The sequence below is a fragment of the Martes martes genome (genome assembly GCF_963455335.1).
Source record: "Martes martes genome assembly, chromosome: 2".
In the NCBI taxonomy this organism is placed as follows: domain Eukaryota; kingdom Metazoa; phylum Chordata; class Mammalia; order Carnivora; family Mustelidae; genus Martes; species Martes martes.
The window spans coordinates 205,783,964-205,790,062 of record NC_137889.1 but is presented as its reverse complement, the minus strand read 5'-3'; positions in this window follow the sequence as shown (position 1 = coordinate 205,790,062).

The window sequence follows — 6,099 nt, the reverse complement described above, 5'->3', positions numbered from 1 at the left end:
TTTATATATGTTTGGAAATGTCCAGAATAAAAAGTGTTTTAAATGTTGTCAGGACTTTTCTAATTTTAGACTTTCCCACCACTGGTAGGCAAGGAATCACTCTGGGCATTCCCTCACTCCCAAAAAGGGTGGTACTTTGACCTACCTTGGGCCTCCCTTTGGGAGCCAGGATGACCTTTGGCACTTCTTACAGCCCCACTCAAGGCTAAAATAAATCCACTCGACGAGGAGTACTGGCTGAGCGATGCAGAGTTTACTATAGATTCTATGGACAAAAGAGAGGATTTCTGTCGTAAGCCACACAGCAAGACTTCTAACTGAAATTGGCATTAGACATTTCCATCCTCCCTAAAGTCATCTGCAGCAAGCCAGCCACAGGAGCTCCACATACCTTTCTTTCTCCACTCCCCCTCCTTCCCTGCACCAAGGTTAATGCGGCATTTTCAAATATTGAGATATAATTGAGTTGTAGGTGTACAATATTATGATACGACACATGGACATATTGGAAAATGATCACCACAATAAGTTTAACTATCCCTGAACATAGTTATAATTTCTTCTCGTGTTGAGAAGTTTTAAGATTACTCTCTTCCCAACTTTCCAATATATGATACTTTACAATGTATACTACCATGCTGTACATCACATCCCCATAACATATTTCTTTTATAACTGGAAGTTCGGACCTTCGGCTCCCTTCACCGTTTCACCTACCCCACCATGCCCACCTCTGGCAACCAACAATCCATCTGTCTACGAGCTCAGGTAGTTTATTTCTTTATCTTGGATTTCCACATGAGCAACCCCACGCAGTGTTTGTCTTTCACAGTCGGACATATTTCACTCACCTTAATCCCTTCAAGGTCTATCCATTGCTGCCCCAAATAACAGAACTGGCTTCTCCTTTAATGGCCGGGGAATGTTCCATTGTATACATAGACCACATCTTCCTCATCCATCCGTCCTTTGATGGACACTTAGACTGTTTCCATGTCAGTCATGCCAACAACGCTGCAGTGAACGTGGGGCCGGTCCACAGGCCTTTCCTGTGCGGAGCAGGTTAGCTCTATCTCAGCTCTCCAGTCTAGGAACCTCACCTCCGAAGGTGCAGGATGGGGGTGAAATTCTGCTATTAAATAAAAAACAAAAAATGTTTTTCAGATCGCTTATTTAAAAATCACAACATATTTTATGCATCTTTGCACATAAAACTCATGGCAAATAGGAGTTTTCTTATAATCTTTGATCTAACTGAGAAATTTTATTATTTAGACTCATTCTCCCACTCTCGACATCATGTTTCTCCTGGGCATGGGAGATGCCTACGGTTTCCTCGTACCAGGCTACTTGCCTTCATTAAATCAAACGCTCCTTAAATGCTACCACAAGCTAAAGGTCAGTTGCTAGAGCCGAGAAGCAGCGACTCCTGCGTTGAAGGTGCGGCTGGAAAGGGAGACGTGTGGGTGATTTACAAATTTTCAAAGCAAAGAACAGCAGAAGAGGATTCATCTCACCTCCCAGGGAACGGAGAGATCACCCGTGGGTCCTGCTCCAGACTTACCTGTGGCTGCCTCGTGGCTTGAACAGCTGCAGTCACGTCTTCCACCCAAACGTCACCCACCCCCCATCTTCGCTCACGCCGTGCGAGACGGGCCCTCCCCTCGGGCTGGAGGACGCCTCCCTTGTGGCGCCCTCACGGCCGCCCGCTGCTGCCTCTCGGCCGGGGGTCGCGCCGGGGCCGAGGCTCGGGCTGCGGTCCGCGTTAGCCCCGAGGCTGCTCGACGGCCTCGCAGACGGCTCTGGAGGGTCCAGGGGCAGCAGCTCGAAAGGACAAGACGAAACGCACAGCGTCTCAAGGACGCGCCTTCGGAGGTCTCAGAGCATCCCTTCGGCCGAGCCTCGCGGGGGAGGCAGTCGCCAAGGTCCGCGCGGGTACGAGGGGACACGGAGACTCACTCTCGACGGGCTGCGGCAGGTCCCTGAGCAGCCTAAGGGACAGGGAGTCCCGCCGCAGCCCTCTCCGGGGCGTCCGACCTGCTGCAGCCGCTGCCGGCGGCCCCACGCGCCGCGGCCCGGGGTCAGGCCCGCACCCGCCCGCGCGCGGTACAGACCCGCACCCGCCCGTGCGCGGTAAAGCCCGTCTTGCGTCGTCGCGGCGCAGTGACGGTCGCCTGCCCGGCTCGGGCCCCGGGAACGGCGGCGTCCACGCTGTAGCGCCAGCTTCGTCTCTGGCGACTCAGAGACGTTCTGGGAACACAAACGTGGCTGAAGCTTGTCGCAAGAGCGCAGTCACCTAGAGATCCCGGTTCACACCTGGGCTGGGGCCAGGGGTCCAGACTCCACGATCTGTTCTACAGAAGCGGCTCTCCGCCCTGGAGCGTGGGGGGTCCCTCGCCCCGCCCTAGAGCGTTGGGGTCCCTCGCCCCGCCCTAGAGCGTTGGGGTCCCTCGCCCCGCCCTGGAGCGTTGGGGTCCCTCGCTCCGCCCTGGAGCGTGGGGGTCTCTCGCTCCGCCCTACAGCGTTGGGGTCTCTCGCTCCGCCCTACAGCGTTGGGGTCCCTCGCCCCGCCCTAGAGCGTTGGGGTCCCTCGCCCCGCCCTGGAGCGTGGGGGTCTCTCGCCCCGCCCTACAGCGTGGGGGTCTCTCGCCCCGCCCTAGAGCGTTGGGGTCTCTCGCTCCGCCCTACAGCGTTGGGGTCTCTCGCTCCGCCCTACAGCGTTGGGGTCTCTCGCTCCGCCCTAGAGCGTTGGGGTCCCTCGCCCCGCCCTAGAGCGTTGGGGTCCCTCGCCCCGCCCTAGAGCGTTGGGGTCCCTCGCCCCGCCCTGGAGCGTGGGGGTCTCTCGCCCCGCCCTACAGCGTTGGGGTCTCTCGCCCCGCCCTAGAGCGTTGGGGTCTCTCGCTCCGCCCTACAGCGTTGGGGTCTCTCGCCCCGCCCTACAGCGTTGGGGTCCCTCGCCCCGCCCTAGAGCGTTGGGGTCCCTCGCCCTGCCCTACAGCGTTGGGGTCCCTCGCCCCGCCCTAGAGCGTTGGGGTCCCTCGCCCCGCCCTAGAGCGTTGGGGTCCCTCGCCCCGCCCTACAGCGTTGGGGTCCCTCGCCCCGCCCTACAGCGTTGGGGTCCCTCGCCCCGCCCTACAGCGTTGGGGTCCCTCGCCCCGCCCTAGAGCGTTGGGGTCTCTCGCCCCGCCCTACAGCGTTGGGGTCCCTCGCCCCGCCCTAGAGCGTTGGGGTCTCTCGCTCCGCCCTACAGCGTTGGGGTCTCTCGCTCCGCCCTAGAGCGTTGGGGTCTCTCGCTCCGCCCTACAGCGTTGGGGTCCCTCGCCCCGCCCTAGAGCGTTGGGGTCCCTCGCTCCGCCCTGGAGCGTGGGGGTCTCTCGCCCCGCCCTACAGTGTTGGGGTCTCTAGCCCCGCCCTAGAGCGTTGGGGTCCCTCGCCCCGCCCTAGAGCGTTGGGGTGACGCCCCGCCCTAGAGCGTTGGGGTCCCTCGCCCCGCCCTAGAGCGTTGGGGTCCCTCGCCCCGCCCTGGAGCGTGGGGGTCTCTCGCCCCGCCCTAGAGCGTTGGGGTCCCTCGCCCCGCCCTACAGTGTTGGGGTCTCTCGCTCCGCCCTACAGTGTTGGGGTCTCTCCCTCACGCCCTAGAGCGTTGGGGTCTCTCGCTCCGCCCTACAGTGTTGGGGTCTCTCGCCCCGCCCTAGAGCGTGGGGGTCCCTCGCCCCGCCCTGGAGCGTGGGGGTCCCTCGCCCCGCCCTAGAGCGTTGGGGTCCCTCGCCCCGCCCTGGAGCGTGGGGTCTCTCGCTCCGCCCTACAGCGTTGGGGTCTCTCGCTCCGCCCTAGAGCGTTGGGGTCTCTCGCTCCGCCCTACAGCGTTGGGGTCCCTCGCCCCGCCCTACAGCGTTGGGGTCCCTCGCCCCGCCCTAGAGCGTTGGGGTCTCTCGCCCCGCCCTACAGCGTTGGGGTCCCTCGCCCCGCCCTAGAGCGTTGGGGTCTCTCGCTCCGCCCTAGAGCGTTGGGGTCTCTCGCTCCGCCCTAGAGCGTTGGGGTCTCTCGCTCCGCCCTAGAGCGTTGGGGTCTCTCGCTCACGCCCTAGAGCGTTGGGGTCTCTCGCTCCGCCCTACAGTGTTGGGGTCTCTCGCTCCGCCCTAGAGCGTTGGGGTCTCTCGCTCCGCTCTGGAGCGTGGGGGTCTCTCGCTCCGCCCTAGAGCGTTGGGGTCTCTCGCTCCGCCCTAGAGCGTTGGGGTCTCTCGCTCCGCCCTAGAGCGTTGGGGTCTCTCGCTCCGCCCTAGAGCGTTGGGGTCTCTCGCTCACGCCCTAGAGCGTTGGGGTCTCTCGCTCCGCCCTACAGTGTTGGGGTCTCTCGCTCCGCCCTAGAGCGTTGGGGTCTCTCGCTCCGCTCTGGAGCGTGGGGGTCTCTCGCTCCGCCCTAGAGCGTTGGGGTCTCTCGCTCCGCCCTAGAGCGTTGGGGTCTCTCGCTCCGCCCTAGAGCGTTGGGGTCTCTCGCCCCGCCCTAGAGCGTTGGGGTCTCTCGCTCCGCCCTACAGTGTTGGGGTCTCTCCCTCACGCCCTAGAGCGTTGGGGTCTCTCGCTCCGCCCTACAGTGTTGGGGTCTCTCGCTCCGCCCTAGAGCGTTGGGGTCTCTCGCTCCGCCCTACAGTGTTGGGGTCTCTCCCTCACGCCCTAGAGCGTTGGGGTCTCTCGCTCTGCCCTACAGTGTTGGGGTCTCTCGCTCCGCCCTAGAGCATTGGGGTCTCTCGCTCCGCCCTAGAGCGTTGGGGTCTCTCGCTCCGCCCTAGAGCGTTGGGGTCTCTCGCTCCGCCCTACAGTGTTGGGGTCTCTCCCTCACGCCCTAGAGCGTTGGGGTCTCTCGCTCCGCCCTACAGTGTTGGGGTCTCTCGCTCCGCCCTAGAGCGTTGGGGTCTCTCGCTCCGCCCTACAGTGTTGGGGTCTCTCCCTCACGCCCTAGAGCGTTGGGGTCTCTCGCTCCGCCCTACAGTGTTGGGGTCTCTCGCTCCGCCCTAGAGCGTTGGGGTCTCTCGCTCCGCCCTAGAGCGTTGGGGTCTCTCGCTCCGCCCTAGAGCGTTGGGGTCTCTCGCTCCGCCCTACAGTGTTGGGGTCTCTCGCTCCGCCCTAGAGCGTTGGGGTCTCTCGCTCCGCCCTAGAGCGTTGGGGTCTCTCGCTCCGCCCTACAGTGTTGGGGTCTCTCGCTCCGCCCTAGAGCGTTGGGGTCTCTCGCCCCGCCCTAGAGCGTTGGGGTCTCTCGCTCCGCCCTAGAGCGTTGGGGTCTCTCGCTCCGCCCTACAGTGTTGGGGTCTCTCCCTCACGCCCTAGAGCGTTGGGGTCTCTCGCTCCGCCCTACAGTGTTGGGGTCTCTCGCTCCGCCCTAGAGCGTTGGGGTCTCTCGCTCCGCCCTACAGTGTTGGGGTCTCTCCCTCACGCCCTAGAGCGTTGGGGTCTCTCGCTCCGCCCTACAGTGTTGGGGTCTCTCGCTCCGCCCTAGAGCGTTGGGGTCTCTCGCTCCGCCCTAGAGCGTTGGGGTCTCTCGCTCCGCCCTACAGTGTTGGGGTCTCTCGCTCCGCCCTACAGTGTTGGGGTCTCTCGCTCCGCCCTAGAGCGTTGGGGTCTCTCGCCCCGCCCTAGAGCGTTGGGGTCTCTCGCCCCGCCCTAGAGCGTTGGGGTCTCTCGCTCCGCTCTAGAGCGTTGGGGTCTCTCGCTCCGCCCTAGAGCGTTGGGGTCTCTCGCTCCGCCCTACAGTGTTGGGGTCTCTCGCTCCGCCCTAGAGCGTTGGGGTCTCTCGCTCCGCCCTAGAGCGTTGGGGTCTCTCGCTCCGCCCTAGAGCGTTGGGGTCTCTCGCTCCGCCCTACAGTGTTGGGGTCTCTCCCTCACGCCCTAGAGCGTTGGGGTCTCTCGCTCCGCCCTACAGTGTTGGGGTCTCTCGCTCCGCCCTAGAGCGTTGGGGTCTCTCGCTCCGCCCTACAGTGTTGGGGTCTCTCCCTCACGCCCTAGAGCGTTGGGGTCTCTCGCTCCGCCCTACAGTGTTGGGGTCTCTCGCTCCGCCCTAGAGCGTTGGGGTCTCTCGCTCCGCCCTACAGTGTTGGGGTCTCT